The following is a 16,024-nucleotide window of genomic DNA, read 5'->3' on the forward strand; positions in this document are numbered from 1 at the left end:
CTGGTTCCTATGGAGGTTCCTGCTCATGGCTTTCTACTGCAGTGTAAGTTGTGATTCTCTGTATTCACCTCTCTAATGAATCTAAGATGAGTTGTTGATTTTTCAGTTCATATAGCATACTACTTATTGTTAGCTTGGAGTGGTGACTTCTAAGCTCCTTACCTGATGCAACTCTAGAAGTCTCTTTCTCAAAATAAATCTGATAATTGGACAGATTTGGAGCTCATTGTTTTTAAACTTTAAAAAAGTAACACTATCTTGTTTCAAAGAAAATCTATGAATTTATGAATTATAAAATAATTTAAAATATAAAATTGGTAAAAGTGGTGGGGGCTGTTCTGGTTCAAGTGTGTGTGTTGGTGAGGCAGAGACCCAAAGTTTTATGCTTTCAGACCCTCCCCTGATGGCAGCTCCAAATTGCCTCTGTTGAGTCCTTCGTTAGCAAGTGGAAAGCCAATGATCTCTGAAAGCTCTTGGGAGAGGGTTGCATCTGAGTGGCCAATTAAGGCAGGAAGACAGAACTCAAATGGGTACTGACTTCAGATATTTGCTCTGTAATCCCAGTAGAAAGTGAAGGGAGCAGGAGAGTGATGCAATTGAAATCAAAGTTAGATTCCTGTTTGCTGTACAAAAAGACCAGTTTGCAGCTTGCCTCCTTTAAAGGATCCTGCTGGTACAGGGTGTTATTTAGTTAACCCAGCCTAAGGGGATGTTTTAAAGATAGGGGATTGCCCTGGTGATGAACAAATATGAGAAATAAACTTCCAGTGGGGCTGGGTTGCCTGCTGACTGTGATTTCCTGATGATCTATAACAATGGTTATTCACTAACAGCTGGCCCATGTCTCCCTCATGTCTCCCTCGGACAAAGCCACTGGAATCACAGGCGCTCAGATTGGTGAACCAGAACCGTTTCCCTGGTAACAGTTAGCTAGCACGTGTTTTATTGTTTCCAACTGCTTTTCCTGGGGTATTTGCAGGTGGTGGGAGATGCTTTCTTAAAGAGGGGTCATAACCTCATGAACTTTCAGATGTTGCAACAAATTGGGGAACAAAACATTTTTTTTCCTTTCAAATATATTAAGTAAATCTTATTACATAGCATTTTCAAGACAGATGCAGCCTAACAGTTTTTCTATTTTGCCATTATTTCCAGATGTTATCAATTTTAAAGTGAGAGTTCCATTCATGATCAGAATCTGCAGCAAGGAAATATTAGTGTTTTGTATGGCAGCAGAATAGTATTTTGGCTTTTGGGGGTGGGTGTGTTCTGGTTCTATATATTGCTATAAAATATGCGATCAACTCATAAAATGTGAGTGTATTTTTAATTGGCCTTTTAATTGTTTGTATATTTTGCTTCTCCATTAATTTAGCTCAATGTTTTTGCCTTTGCTGGTAATTTTTTTTTCTTTCTTTTTATGTACCAGAAAATTTATAGGGTTGCTATAAAATACAAGACCAAACAAGATAAGACTTGATCACATTAGAATTTCCTTCTGTTTGACATTTTTAAAGGATCAGTTAATTTCTAGATGGATAGCTCCCTCTTCTGTCTGGTTTGGAGAACTTGCACCTTTTGAAACTACAGATGGAAGATGCAGTATGTATGCATCACAGAATTCTCCATCTTGGCTGAAAGTTGAATATAGTTACTATCTGTAGAATAGCAATTCATGAATTGGAATATGGAGGATGCCTCCACTGTAATAATTTGGCTTAAAATAGAATCACCAACCCTGCTGTAACAGCTGGCTGAAAGTAAATGAAAACATTCTTTTAAAGTTAGTATTAAACTTTATCAGCAGATATCACTAAAACATAAACACAGGCCAGATCAATCACTGTCAGAACTGTATTTAAAATACCTGGACTTGTTCAATAAGCGTTTGTCACTTGATTTGTACAGAATTCAAACAATACTGCAAGCCAAGGTTTCTCTTGAGCCTGATTTGCAAGGCCTTTTCTGGTAAGTGTTCTCCCTCGGTTTCCAAACATGCACTTACTTATAAACTAGATCTGTAGCATTCAAATCCTTTTTTTCAGGACTTTAGGTTTCTTAACATTTTTCTTTGAAAAATATCTTGCCTTTGTTTCCTTGGGTCCAATTTAATCACTACAACAAGAGTTAGGGTTATGCTCTGAAAATGAACACAGCAAGATCTATAACCTAAATGCATAACCGTAAACCAAAAGAGTTACTAAAACTATTTATGATGGTGAGGGTACTTATATACAGTCTTTGTTTCCAAAGACATGAAGAAGTGAGAAATGTTGACTGTGAAGAGGAAAACATGGGTTTATTCCGATTCACCCCTCTCATTCCCCTCAGTGGCAGGGTGTTGGCGATTATAGGCCTCTAATTATGTGACTATGTATTAAATGAGCACTATTCACAGTTCTCCACTTTGCTTTTGTTGGGGTAGCCACACCTAGGAACCATCTGAAAGAGAAACCTCATTTTACCTCACATATTCCTGTTGATACCAGGTCATTATAGTCTTACTTTTCAGTTTTGTTAGAGGGGTACAAGGAACAACTTGGATATAGTGGCATGAGCATCAGAAAACTATTCATTATCGAAACTTGGAGACTTGAGCATACACTGACAAGTTTTCAATTACATCCTTATCTCCAAGTACGTGAAATAATACTCCAAGTAATAAAGTATTAGACTGTAAATCTCATGTGGAATGAGGGATTGTTGGAAACCACCAATCATTGGACACCCAATTCAACTTCCCTTTTCAGAGCACTGAGCCCAGAGAGGGTAATTGTCTTGTTGAGGCTCCTGCAGCTTGGTGGTAACAGAAATGGTTTTTCTGACTCCTATTCGAGTGCTCTTTTGGCCAGGCCACACCCTTTGTAGGAGTCAAGGAGTTCTTTACTACTTGGCTGTGGTTGTGATTCCTTCCTTCTCCAAGTGCGCAGACTCTCACCCCACTATTTCCCAGATTTGCATCCTAGTGACTTACTACCTGAGTGACTTTGGACTAGTTAACCAATCTCTTTGTGCTTCAGTTTTCACTTCTATGAAATGGGATAATAATAGTACATCTCTCATAGAGTTAATACCAGTGATGCGCATGGCTCACTACCTGGTACATAGTGAGCAGTTCATAAACACTGGCTAGTGTTTTTATATGTAATTTTCTGCTATTCTTTATCCAGTGTATGTTGTGGTCATCATTTACTCTGTAGCACACAGTAATCACATTCTGGAACATCTGAAGGTTGTACTCTCATATTCATAACAGCATTATTTACAATTGCCAAAATGTGGAAGCAACCCAAGTGTTCATCAGGGGATGCATAGATAAATAAAACGTAATATATACATACACTGGAATACTATTCAGCCTTAAAAAAGAAAGGAAATTGTGACACATTCTATAACATTGATGAACCTTGAGGACATTATGTTAAGTGAAATGAGCTAGTCACAAAAAAGCAAATACTGCATGATTCCACTAATATAAGGTAGCTAGAGTAGTCAAATTGAAAACGACAGAAAGTAGAATGGTGGTTGATGAGCTGGGGATAGGGAACAATGGGGAATTATTATTTCATGGGTATAGAGTGTCAGTTTGAAAGATGAACAGAGTGCTGGAGATAGGCTGCACAACAATGTGAATGTACTTAACACTACTGACTTGTATATTTAAAGATGGTAAATTTTACGTCATGTGTATTTTATCACAATTAAAAACATTTTAAAATTAAATAAAAACAACTGAAAGGTCTAATGCAATTAGAGCATATTAGTTATGTGAATTAAGCCTGGACATTTTGACTCCTTGGCCCCAGAGTTCTGGGCCAGTGCTATGGGTTAGAATCAAAAAGATTTAAATAGGTAGGTAGGTGTATGATAATAGTTCTCGAATATCATATCTGTTTTAGTTCTGTTTCCTTTCTCTAAGATTGCTGACTTCCTGCCAAGGATGGACTTAATTTCTAGGGTCTCATAGTTTATGGACTTGAATGAAATTACATATGCATACTTTTCCCAGAGATACATGAAGAAACTCCACAGAGACTCTTCAAAAAATGCAAACACATGAAAAGCAAATATGATTTAGCAAGTTTAGCATGAACAAAAACTCCTTTGGGGAGTTGGTAGAGGCTGTTAGAAGAAGCTTAGAAACAGCCTTATTGGAAAAGAGCCCGCAAAGAGGTAGAGAGAGAAAAAGAGAGAAGAAAATTCCATCTTGGTTTAGGATTATTTTTTTAATTTCTGTTTAATTATCATGATTGTCTACAGAGATGATTAAAAGCATCACACATTTCCAAGATAAAAAGCCCAATTGGAAAAGGGTTTATGCTAAATTGGCATTTGATCGTTTCTTTTGGCATTTGATCATTCCCTTTTATTTCAAGTCAAGAATTCTTTTTTTTCAATAAATATCCTTTTTATTTCAATTCAGTCATATTCACTGAATATCTGCTATGTAGTGTCTCAGAGAAGAGACTGCTGGATTGGTTGGATTTTTTAAAAAAAAGTTTTAAAAGAAGGTAAATACTTCAAAAAATTTTTGTAATGTTCAAAGTAACTAAATATACTGGAAATAATAACAAATAGTCTTCCTTCCAAATAATGTTTCCATTATGACCATGAAACTTATGTAACCTAAGTTTTGCAGAGCAAAATTCTTCAATATATTGTAACAAGAACGTCTTCTCTCTGACATGCTATAGGGAACAATCACCACACGGGTAGATGTGTCTGCTCAAGCCAGCATAAAAAAACATGAAAAGATAGGTACTTATATCAGCTTGTCAAAAATAGCAACGGATATGCTCAGTAAATAGGACAGGATTAAAGTGTATCCAAGTCTGTCACTTTCAAAATGTCACATTTTAATTTTACTATGTCCTTTTGAAATAACAATCAGAAGTGTTGCTTTAAATGTTATATTGTAAATTAAACATTGAAATACAATTATTAGCTTATTCAGGAGCACTGCATAATTCCAATTTTAGCATTATCTTAATAAAAATCTGGGTTTATGAATCCATCAATAGGCCTTTTATTAGAATTCCAGGAGGTTAATAACAATCTTGAAATCACAAAATATGCATAAAGGAAAATATCAAACTTACCAAGAAAAATAGGTGTAACAGCACAAGACAAAGGGCAAATTTCAATGACATTATTCAGTTTTCTATTCTTCAGCATCGGGTACTTTCTCTGATCACCTGAAGACTTTAGACATCAGTGAAAAAAAAGAAAGGAGGTGGTGGTGTTAATATTAAGAGCTATGAAAGGTGAAAAATGGGCTCTGACCAACACATCTAAACACATTGATGTATTTCATAATAGAAACATTTTCCTTTTCATTGTCAATATTTCTAGTTGAATAAGTACCTGCCACCCCAACAATTCTTAATAAAAACATTTTACCCTTTTGAGAAAGAGTCATCATTTTGAAGGAGTCATCACATTTAGCTTTTAGCCAAAAGTGAACTGTTGGTGGCTTTTGAATCCTTTTCAAGTCATGAAAGCTTAGAGAGAAACTAAAGAGAAAGAGATGAGATCTGAGCCTACCTCTTTCAGTCCTTGAGAATTAATTCCCCTTCCAAGTAATTTCTTAAATAGTGAGGCTGCATCAGAACCCTCAGTTCTTCTCCTTGGAAGTTATTAAATCAGCAGAAAGACCGACAATAATGGCACATGAAATCTAAGTTTTGTATAGGAAACAGACAGGGAGTCTACACTTTGTTATTCACTTGATAGACAGAGCCATTTTGACAGCCCTAACCTTGGAAACCACAGGTCCTGCTGAGCTCAGCAGGAGTCAAACGCTGAGTACCATCTGTCAAAGCTGTATTTCCCCCTCCTTCTTATCCATCCTTTTACTATAACATGCTAAAAACAGCGCTGACTGAAAGTCGCTAACTACAGTTAAACTTGTGTGCATTGTAACACTAATGTTGGGGTAAGAAATTCACTCTGCAATCTACCACATTTGATTAAACTGAATGAGGTCTTCTAGGTCCTTTCTTAATAGTTATTAGCAGAAGAAAGTGTGGGTTGAACTCTGTAATTATACTGCAAACAACTAATGCTACAAAATAAGGAAATTGCATCATTTCGTATGGTTTTGCCAACACTGTAACTAAAATGATGAATGGTTTGGAAAGTTCTCAAGTCTTCAAGATTTTCTTTTCTTAATGTAGTTTAATTAAACATGTAAAAAACAACAACAAATTTACTTCTTTCCAAAAAATAGAGATTTTAGTGAGTTAAACTCTTGCTGTATAAAAAGAAATCTCATTCAGAATACTCTTTCTCCTCCTCTCTCTAAAATAATCAATTCTAAAAAATTAACAAGCCTAATCATAATAAAATCAATTAAATTAAGTGTGATATAGCTCATACTGCACTTGTACAGAAGACAGTATTATCAATTGATAATATAAAGGAGCTAGAACTAGCATTGCTTTTGATTAAGTGCTACCAAAATGTTACATAATTGTTGAAGCACAAATTTATTTTGCATTACATTTAAAATTCTTGTACATCTAATAAATAATATTAGGTATCTATTTAAAATCTTTAAATTTATAATACCTTTTCTAGCACAAGCAGCTCATTCAGAAATTTAGAGAAAGTTCCATAAATACAGAATCATGCAATAATAGAAGTTAGGAATTTAAAAATCGAAGAAAACGAGGTTTTGTTTTTTAGCAGAATTACAAATTTTAATTTTCAATTAGATTTTGTGCTTTATTCTGATTTAGTCTTTGTTTTATCAAATCTTTCTTCCAATTTTTTCAAATGCTGAAAAAGTTATTTAAGACACTATTCCATGATAATAATACTATATATTACTGCTACTAAATATACCATACTATAGCAAGTAATTATTCATTGTTTAATGGAGAATTACATTGTCAAGATATTATTAAGAAGTATTTTAATTAATTGATGATTCTATTTATACAAGTGTGTACTTTTTACATTTACATTTTACTCAATGTGCCAAATGTACTTTTTGCAGAGATATGACAGCTCTACATATAAATACTTGAAATATTTTATGTGAAATATTTTTAATAAGTTGCACACCCAGAAGGTGATTTTGTTACTTAAAGTGATCAAGAAATGATTTATTTTGCAATGTCAAAACAAGTTAACTCATAACAAATAGCTTCTAATATTACAAGATTGGATTTTTGTGCCTCAGTTTTGCAAGAGACTTTGGCTGTATATATTCTCATGAACACATATGTATGCATGAAAGCATTTAAACTAAGTCTGACTAGGTAATATTTGAGTTGGGGATTTGCCCCTTTTTTGAGCTTCCCCCTCCTGCTTTTCATCCTAGGAGGGGCTGATCTCATTCAGAGGCTGCGGAAGGAAGCTGCCTTTGCTGGCAGGCAGTCCCTGTTCTGTTTCTTCCACCAGAGTGTTGAGGTCTGAAATCTATTCTCCTAGGGTCAGGAAACAACTTTCACCACATTGAAAAAGAAGATCCCAAGGCAAATGCCTGAGGGAAAAGGAGCACGTGGACTTAAATTAATCTTGCTGACAGTTATTCTGAGAGCAAAGAGAAGCAGAGGTGAGTAGGAGGGGAGGCACTTCCAGAGATAGAAAGGGTATAGACAGTGGAAGTAAACTTGGGTTTCCTCAGGTTTCACCTTAGGCCTGGTCAGTGTCCATAGAGTAGCTTTGTTTTGCACCATGCATGTGTATACTTTCTTGATTCTCACTGTTATTGCTGTTAATTGTCATAATCTCAGAGTATCGTTTTGTTCAACACTTCATTTAAGGATGAAGAAACTGAGACCCAGACAAGTCTACTCTGTGGTTATCCAAACCTTGGTAAAAAAACCCCATGTTTCAATGGGACGTGACTGTGTTTAAATCCTTCCAGAGAATTTAACTTAATAATTTGCTCTATAGTCTTTCATAACAATTATACCCTGAATTTTATATTTTATGTATATATTTATACTGTAGCTGTTTTAAAAAAGAGTGGAGACAAGTCCTTATGTTTATACTATAATTTAGAGTTTACAAAATACTTTTTTTGCTTTGACTTTCTTACATTCTTAGTTGATCTGGCATAATACCTTTTTTTTTTTTTATTTGGTGAGGGAGAGAGAGAAATCTAAAGGTTATGTTTATTGTTATGTCCGTAGTCAATTCAAGTCTACTGGATTTGTTGAGTATCTGCTCGTCACACAGCTCTGTGGTAATCTGGGCATCGGGGATAAGAGTCATTCAGTCATTCAACAAAAATTTCTCAAGGCCCTGCCATGTGCTAAGAATTGGGGAGACTGAGAAAAAGTCCTTGCATTCATGGAGGCTACATTTTAGCAGGTGTAGGGGGAGGAGCATGATGACAATCATAGAACTATTATAAAATTGCAACAACTCTAAGTGGATGTGGAAGAAAGACATGAAACTATGAGTGGGAATCACAGGGTGAGCTTTTCCTGTCAGACAGGTCTACAAGGTGCCCTGAGTAAGTGTACTGGGGAAGGGCAGAGAGAAGAGAGATACCCAGGCAGAGGGAACACCGTGCATAAGGACAGAGGGCACACAAGCCAGTGCGAGGACCTGAAAGCTGGTGTGAGGGCAATGTGGAATGTGAAATGGAGAGTGAGGGGGAGGGTCAGACATTGCAGTGCAGTGAGGGCTGTACTAAGGATGATTGAGCGTTATCAACTAATAGCAACTAGAAGCAAATGGATTGTTGGAAGCAGCACAGCAGTATGGTGACATGATTAAATTGGATAGATGACCACTTTGGCAGCAATGTAGGAAAAGCGTTGCCTGGGCAAGAGTGGAGCCTTGGCTGGGAGGACCTGACTTGCTCATTGGATGAGCAATTCCAACATATGTCTCCATTGTACAGATGGGGCAGCTGAGGCCCGAGAAATGACATAATCAGGTTCAGGTTTCACATCTCCTGATTCCTAGGCCAGATATTGCTGGCAGAACTATTCCACCTGAAAGTTCCCATCTTGACAGAAAAGTGGAGAGTATTCCCCCCACTCCTATTTAGTTTCTCTCTCACTTTGCGATCTTTACATAGAATCACACGGATTAGCAAAATAATATTTTGTTTAATCCTCATGAGAAAATTGCAAGGTAGACATTATTATGTCTATTTCACAAAAGAAGAAGCTGAGATTCAGAGACTGAGTGCTGTGTGTTCTGGTTTCCTTATCTATAAAATGGGGCTCATAATATTACTGACCTCAGAAGATTTAATGGGCAGTGTTCTTTTTGTTATTATTATCCACGGAATTCAGAGCCAGATTTAATGATAATTTTTAGTAACAATATTAGGTTTCATGGTTACTGCATTCATTTCCATTTCCTTTTCCTGGTGCTTGCTTTCTTTTAAAGAAATAATAAGAGCAATTTAATAACTACTGAAAATTTGGAAAACGATCCCCTATATTCTATTTTTCTTGATAGGATATGATTAGATTTCACAAATGTTTTCCCATTTTTTTTTAGAAGTGTACCTAGTTGGAATCATAATATACCATAATTTTATAACGTGCTTTTTCTCTTAACATTATCCCAGAATTTTTCATGGTTGCTGCCAAGTCTTGGTGAATATCATTTTAAATAACTAAATATTTCACAATTAGCCATATTCTAAGCATAGAGTATTTTGGTTGCTTTCAGTTTTTCTCTATTATAGTTAATACTCTAATGACCATTTTCGTACATACAACATTTTCTTCCTTGGGAGTATCTTCTTAGGATACATTTTCAGAAATTAGATTAAAAATCAGATTAGAACTTGAATGTTTTTTATAATATTTGCTACTTATTTGTAAACCATGGCCCTACTTTTTTATTTTTAGTTTATTAACCTTATTTTATAAATATCCTTTGTTTTATTTGGCTTCCAACCTATGTTTTTTAAAAGTTGATGTGTTCAAGGTCATGGGAGTGAGAAACGCAGAATCAAGACTTGAAGTGTTCTTTCTACTATACTAATGTTGCCAATGGGAAAAAAAATATTGTCACAGCCCAGACGAGTGAGCCATCCGTTCCGTAAGGACTAGCTGAGGCAGCAGAAAGGGCAGCTGTCTAAGATTTGGGAGTTCTGTGTTCGAGATCACTACCACCAATCTTCTATTGTTTGACTTTGGTCTTCTCAACCATAACAATGATTTATAGATTCTTGCCCATATTTCATGGGGCGTTTGAGGCTTAGATAATGTACCCGAGTGCTCTTGCAACAGTGTAAATCACTGCATCTGTGGAGGGCAGCATCTTTCTCACCAAATCCTGAGCACTGAGCTGCTCTAAGAAACTGCACTACAGTGTTTCTCAGACTTGAATCTGCATATCAATCAGCTGCGCACTCTGTTACATTTGTTTCAGTAGGTCTGGGGTAGGCCCGAGATTGACATTTCTAACAAGCTCCCAGGTGATGCCTGAGGCTGGCCCAGGAACCACACTTTGAGAAGCAGGCCATAGTAGCCGTCTGAGTGGTTGTTGACTTGCACAGGTGACTGTCTCCTTGGTGCAGAGTACCCTGACCATGGAGCAATTTAATAAATGGAAAGATTAAGGATGAATAGTAGTTGGCCAGGTGGTCTTGGAATGATGTGTAATATGCTGGAGTGTGTGAACACTGACCCGCTTATGGAGGAAGTGTTATCTGATCTTGATTTCCTCTTGAATGCTGGAAATCCCCTGAACCTAGGAATGTCCCATGGCTAAGATGTGATGGGAAGTAGAAAGCAGTTATCTGCAATAATGGAGAAATAGCGAATGGTCCTAGATTTTCATTACTATCATTTCCCTTAACTGAATACAAACCCAAGTACGACCTCTTTCATCCTTGTTTTATATTGTTGGAGATTCCATAAAAGTCCCCCTAAAAGCTGACCAAGAAAATTTACCAGCAGTAACTTAGTAGCTATATGCATTGTCACAAATTTTTCCAAATGTCTGCTGCATGAAAAGAAGCAAGATTTTGCAATGGCTGAGGGCAAGAGGGCATCTCCGAAGCGGGATATCCCAGTGCTTTTCGGAGGAGGGTGTCCTTTCTCGGGATGCAGGCTGCCAGGAGGCTCCAGCACCTGTTCTTATGGGGTCCTGCTGGCTTCTGTTGTTTGCAATTGCTGTCAAAAGCTCCCCAGGAGGGAGGGCTGGGACAAGTCTTGTCAGGGAACAAGAAAAGCCCGGAGTGTGGCAGTTGGCCTCACAAATGCGAGGATGTTCACAGTCCCAGTAGGGACTCCCATTTCCCTTTCACATTCCCAAGAACCTCATGTCAAAAGAAAATCCTTTGCATTTAGGTACTGTGGCAGAGATGGTACTTTGAAACTCAGGTGACACCGATAGCCTAGTTTCATTTTTCTAAAACTGAAATGTCATGATCAGTCCTTGGAGGTACTCAGCCATCAGGTCCTGTGGAGTTATTGACCAAAGAGTTGTTGCATAACAATGTTTTTCAAGAAGAAAGATTCCTAGATTGAGAGGAGAGGTAAAGTAGTCTGTGCATTAGACCTGAGCTTTGGAAAATTAGCATAGCTTTTGAGGACACATTAGAAGGGAGAATATGATACATGTACTTTTATTTTTTATTTTTGCTCTGAAGACCTCCTTGCTAGGATTCTGCAGTTACTTAACACTTGACAGTGCTGTCCTTAAGTGCCATAAGACGTCTGCATTTTCAGATGTGTGAACAATTTTTGAATTTATCTTATAAGCAGTTGGGGAAGTTGAATTTTTTTTTTTGTCTCAAATTAAAAGTTTTTCTTCTCATTGATCATCAAAGTCTTGGCTTAAAATTTAAAGTGCAGAAAGTAGTTTTTGAAATCCAGAGAACTGCTTTTTACAGGATGCTTAGACAGCAGATCTTTGTGATTAAAAGTTCACTCAGTAAAAGACACATCTTTGATATGCTAAAAGATAGTGTTTACAGTTAAAGGCTTCCGCCTTTCTTTAGCATGAACAAGCCTCAGGCTAATGGCTTCAGAACAAAATGAAGTTGTGGCCTGAATTTCAAAATATAACTTATTTATTAAAAATGAAAATCCCCAATTTTTTTCACTCAAAGTATTAATATAATTGACTTCATTGAGCTTTGATTGTGATAAAAGATGTTAGAGCTACTCAGCCTTCTAGAGGCTTTTACCGTGTAAATGGGAAAACAATAATGCAAGCTTATTTACTGTTTTAATAGAATACAATGTACATTTAGGAACTATATTCATAGTGAATCTGCTTTAAGCAGGAAGCAAAAGGTCTGTCTTTGAAATATTCTTCCTTTTTTGACTAAGTGTAATAATTGGATTTTGGTTAAACTGGTATTTATTAATTCCTTTAGTTCATTTAAGGTCTTATGTATATTTTCAAATAGAATATCTCTTCTATGGGTAATTATTTTATTGGGTAACTATAAAATGTTGTCTTTAACATTAAAATCAGGTCATTTGGCTACCAAGTAAATCACCGTTATTTTCCACTGGGGTTTTTAATTCTTCTGTATTATTAGAATGAAAATTTAATTCTGCTGTATTATTAGAATTTAATGTAAATTACAAATATATGATTTTACAATGGTTATCAATTACTAATGAATGTAATATGAGTTTAAAAGGTGTTTTTAAAACTGGTGTGATTCATGAGTAAGAAAATCTGATTTTCAAAATGGCTGGTTTTAGCTGTTGTAGAATCTGGGATGAATGGGTATAAAAGAGTCATATAATGTGAAATTCAGAAAGAGGAAATCTGGTCACCCTACTCAAAGGAAACAGTTGAATATACTTAGGAATTAAAACTGTCAGTCTAAAGGCAGCTATGTTTTCACTCTTCTTCATAGAGGAATGTCTTCGGCCAGAGGGAATGCTAATCAAATTTTTTGCAAGGCCTCTTATATATGGCATTGTCCTGCTCTTGTTCCTTCTCACTTCCCTCTTTGGTGGGAGACATTTCTGGAAGCTTGGTTCTTACCCTGACAATGTTCCTTAGTAGTGAGTGGGGGAACTCTCCAAGCTTAGGATAATTGGAGATGTTGTCAAAGGAGAGGTGGGATGCTTCCAACTCCTGCTTGTTCTCATAAAGGGGCATAAATTGCAAGTCTTTCTTTCAATACTTCAAGCTCCCTCTTGCCCTTTTTAAAAGTCAGCAAGGGGATATTCACTCCACAGAGGGACCTATCACTTCAGAGAAAGAACTGGGGTTCTGGGATTGTGAACTATCTCCTACTCTCCAGTTTGTCCAGATGTAGAAGCACCAGAGAGCATGCTGGTTAGGAGCCCGACTCTGGAGGAGAAGTGCCTTCAGGTGTGAAAGCACCAGTAAAGGGACAGCTCCTCTACACAGTATCCACACAGCTTTACATTTTAAAATTTTGTTTTAGAGGAACTTTGAAAGGAATAAATCTTTCAATGTAGAAAAAATTGCCTAAGCTCGAGTCTGAACTGGTCTAATCAAATTTTAGTTTTTAGGTAAAAGTAAAAATACTTAAAACATTGTACTTCCTAAACTTGTACATTTTTGAAACATCCTGAAAGCATACATTTTCATTTGTAAGCTCATGTAGGAATTGACTTACAGAAGCCTTTGACTATGTTGTCACAGTAAAATGCTGTTTCATGATATTTATTCAGTCTAGAGAATAGATTTCTCCCACACAATATCCTTCCTGGCAATGTGTATATTGTTGTTTATTTGTATATGCTTGATGGGGTTAAGCACTTCCAGTATATATTTTCATGACAGACAACCTAAGGGAGCTAACAGAGGTATGGCATGATTAAGTTTATAGGTCACGAGCTAAATTTACATGAAGAGCCAAGTTTCCAGCTTCAAGCAAATGACTTATCTGTAATTTGATGCAAGCAAAATGACTGACCTTTCAAATGTTTGTTGGGCTTCAAGTGTCCGGAATAATCAATATGTACATTATTGTTTATATTTTATGCTCCTGATCTCATTAATGTATTCCTACAGAGTGCCGGGACACCATTAGTTTCTGATACTTCTGAAGCTATTGGGTGGCATTTATCAAACAGAAAGGCAGCACATATTGACTTGTGACAGTTTTTGCATTTCTTGAGCTCAATGTTTCATGAGCTGCTTATCTAGTTTTGATAAGCAAGGCTTTTATTGCTCCAAAGCCTCCTCAATTAAATAATAATGAACCAATTTGTTTAAAACGAATCTTTAACTTGCAGACTCATTAATTTCTCTATAGTGAGTGTCAGAAGAGGTGTTCTTGGGCAGGGGAGACCAGAAAAGTGTGGTAGAGTAGACTGACAGCTGGGGGTGGGAGTCTGGAGGATGGCTACCTCTGTCTCTAACTGGCCCTGTGACCTTGGACAGGTCTTTTAATGTCCTTGAGCCTCTGGTTCCCCAATTGTGAAGGGAGTGGTGAGGTGGACCAGATAAATCACTAAGGTCCCTTCCTGTGAGGACATTCAATGGGTAATGAAATATCAATATGCAAATACATGAGCAGCAGTGCAGCCTTACAAGTAAGTGCAAAACTGAGACATGGGGAAATCTTTTCACCATCCTACCTTCCCTCTGTATAAAGAAGTAAGGGAAAGCTATTTGCCCAAAATATATAGGACTCATTGTGGATGTCTGGGAGAGAGGTATTTGTGAAATATATACACATACAACAAAATATATATTTACATGTAAATGAATTTATAAAATATGTAAAATAAATATATGTAAATATAGATAACTCACATATAAATTATATATACTTATATGTAAGTCCTTCTTTTTTTTTCCCACTTCACTTTTTCTCACTCCACACAGCTTATCCCCACCCAACCCAAAAAGTACTCAAAGTGAAAAGTGCCACCTGTTATTGAGGCAGAACAGGAACTCTGAGTTGCTCATTGAAGAGATAGGGGACAGCTACCCAATTCTGTATTAATTAATTCTCTCTTTCTAGAGTCTTATAATTGGAGAGTCTAATGACTAAAAATTAACCATCCACGGTCCAATTAAAAATCATGAATTGATGAATTGGTTTTTAAATTCTTTGTGTTATCGACAAGTTGCTGCATCACTGAAGCTATAAGACATGTCATCCATTATTAACTTTGATGGCATTAAAAAAGATAAATTAGCTCTTTTAGGCAGAAATTAGTTCTCACAAAGGCTACTCTTTTAAGGTGGACATGGTCTTAATTTTCTTTGAATTTCAACCTACTTATTTGTTTGAGTTTATTCTGGTTTCACTTAGATTTTATTGATTGTTTAGTAAACATAAACTGACAATAGAGGCTTCTTAATATGAGCAGATAATAGATAATCAATGTGTAATGCAGTTTAAGTGATAAAATACTTCTGCCAGGAATATAAAATCTTCCATAAGTACTGGAAATGAATGTCTTCATTAAAAAACAATTAAAGTTTACAATGAAAATTTTAGAAAGTAAACCTACCCCTTCAATATATAAAAAGTTAAATTTACTCTTAAGACAACAGCAATAGATAGAAACATATAAATAAAACATGCAATTTCTAAGGCACACTTAAAATATAAATATATACATTTTAGGAATGAGTTAACATCCCTTGAACTCTTACAGTTTGTGCTAGAAGAAGGACAAAATCAATAATAAATATTCAAAATAACATTCAGAATTTGAGTTCAATAGTTGATTTATTACAGAGGGAAAACATTCTTACCTTGGCTTTTGCAAAAGTCCTTATTCTTAGTGTTATTTACTTCTTCAGTCTACTAAAACAATCTTTTGTTTCATAATCAGAATCTTATTTTTCTAACATTGTAAGTATGACTTTACCATTAACGTCTTTACTATCTGCTGCAACACAAGATGTGTTGGGGGAAAAAAATGACTTAGGCAAGTTTTTAATACCTCAGATTGGACCCACCCTTTATCCCACAATCCTTTTTGTGTCTCTTATTATTGATCAGATTTACACTGTTTTTTGAAACCCAGGAATTACCAGGTCAGTGTTTTACTTGACTATTTATTCTCTTTAGCAAATTGTTGCCATCTCTGACTTTGCAAAAATGTTTATGACAAGGAGTTTGCTGTTAATTGCA

General features: G+C 36.1%; 1 long non-coding RNA gene across 1 annotated transcript in view; it reads right to left on the reverse strand.

Annotated features, from left to right (window-relative positions):
• The window catches only part of LOC141571832 (uncharacterized), a 35,684-nt gene extending 19,902 nt beyond the window's left edge, over nucleotides 1–15,782 (reverse strand). Inside the window, exons 1-2 of the long non-coding RNA XR_012496889.1 lie at nucleotides 15,643–15,782; nucleotides 5,100–5,202 (exon numbers count right to left, since the gene is read on the reverse strand). This is a non-coding gene — a long non-coding RNA (uncharacterized LOC141571832). The remainder of the gene's footprint in view (nucleotides 1–5,099; nucleotides 5,203–15,642) is intronic.
• Nucleotides 15,783–16,024: the final 242 nt, after the last annotated feature.

The sequence above is a fragment of the Rhinolophus sinicus genome, linkage group LG05 (genome assembly GCF_036562045.2).
Source record: "Rhinolophus sinicus isolate RSC01 linkage group LG05, ASM3656204v1, whole genome shotgun sequence".
Classification (NCBI taxonomy): Eukaryota; Metazoa; Chordata; class Mammalia; order Chiroptera; family Rhinolophidae; genus Rhinolophus; species Rhinolophus sinicus.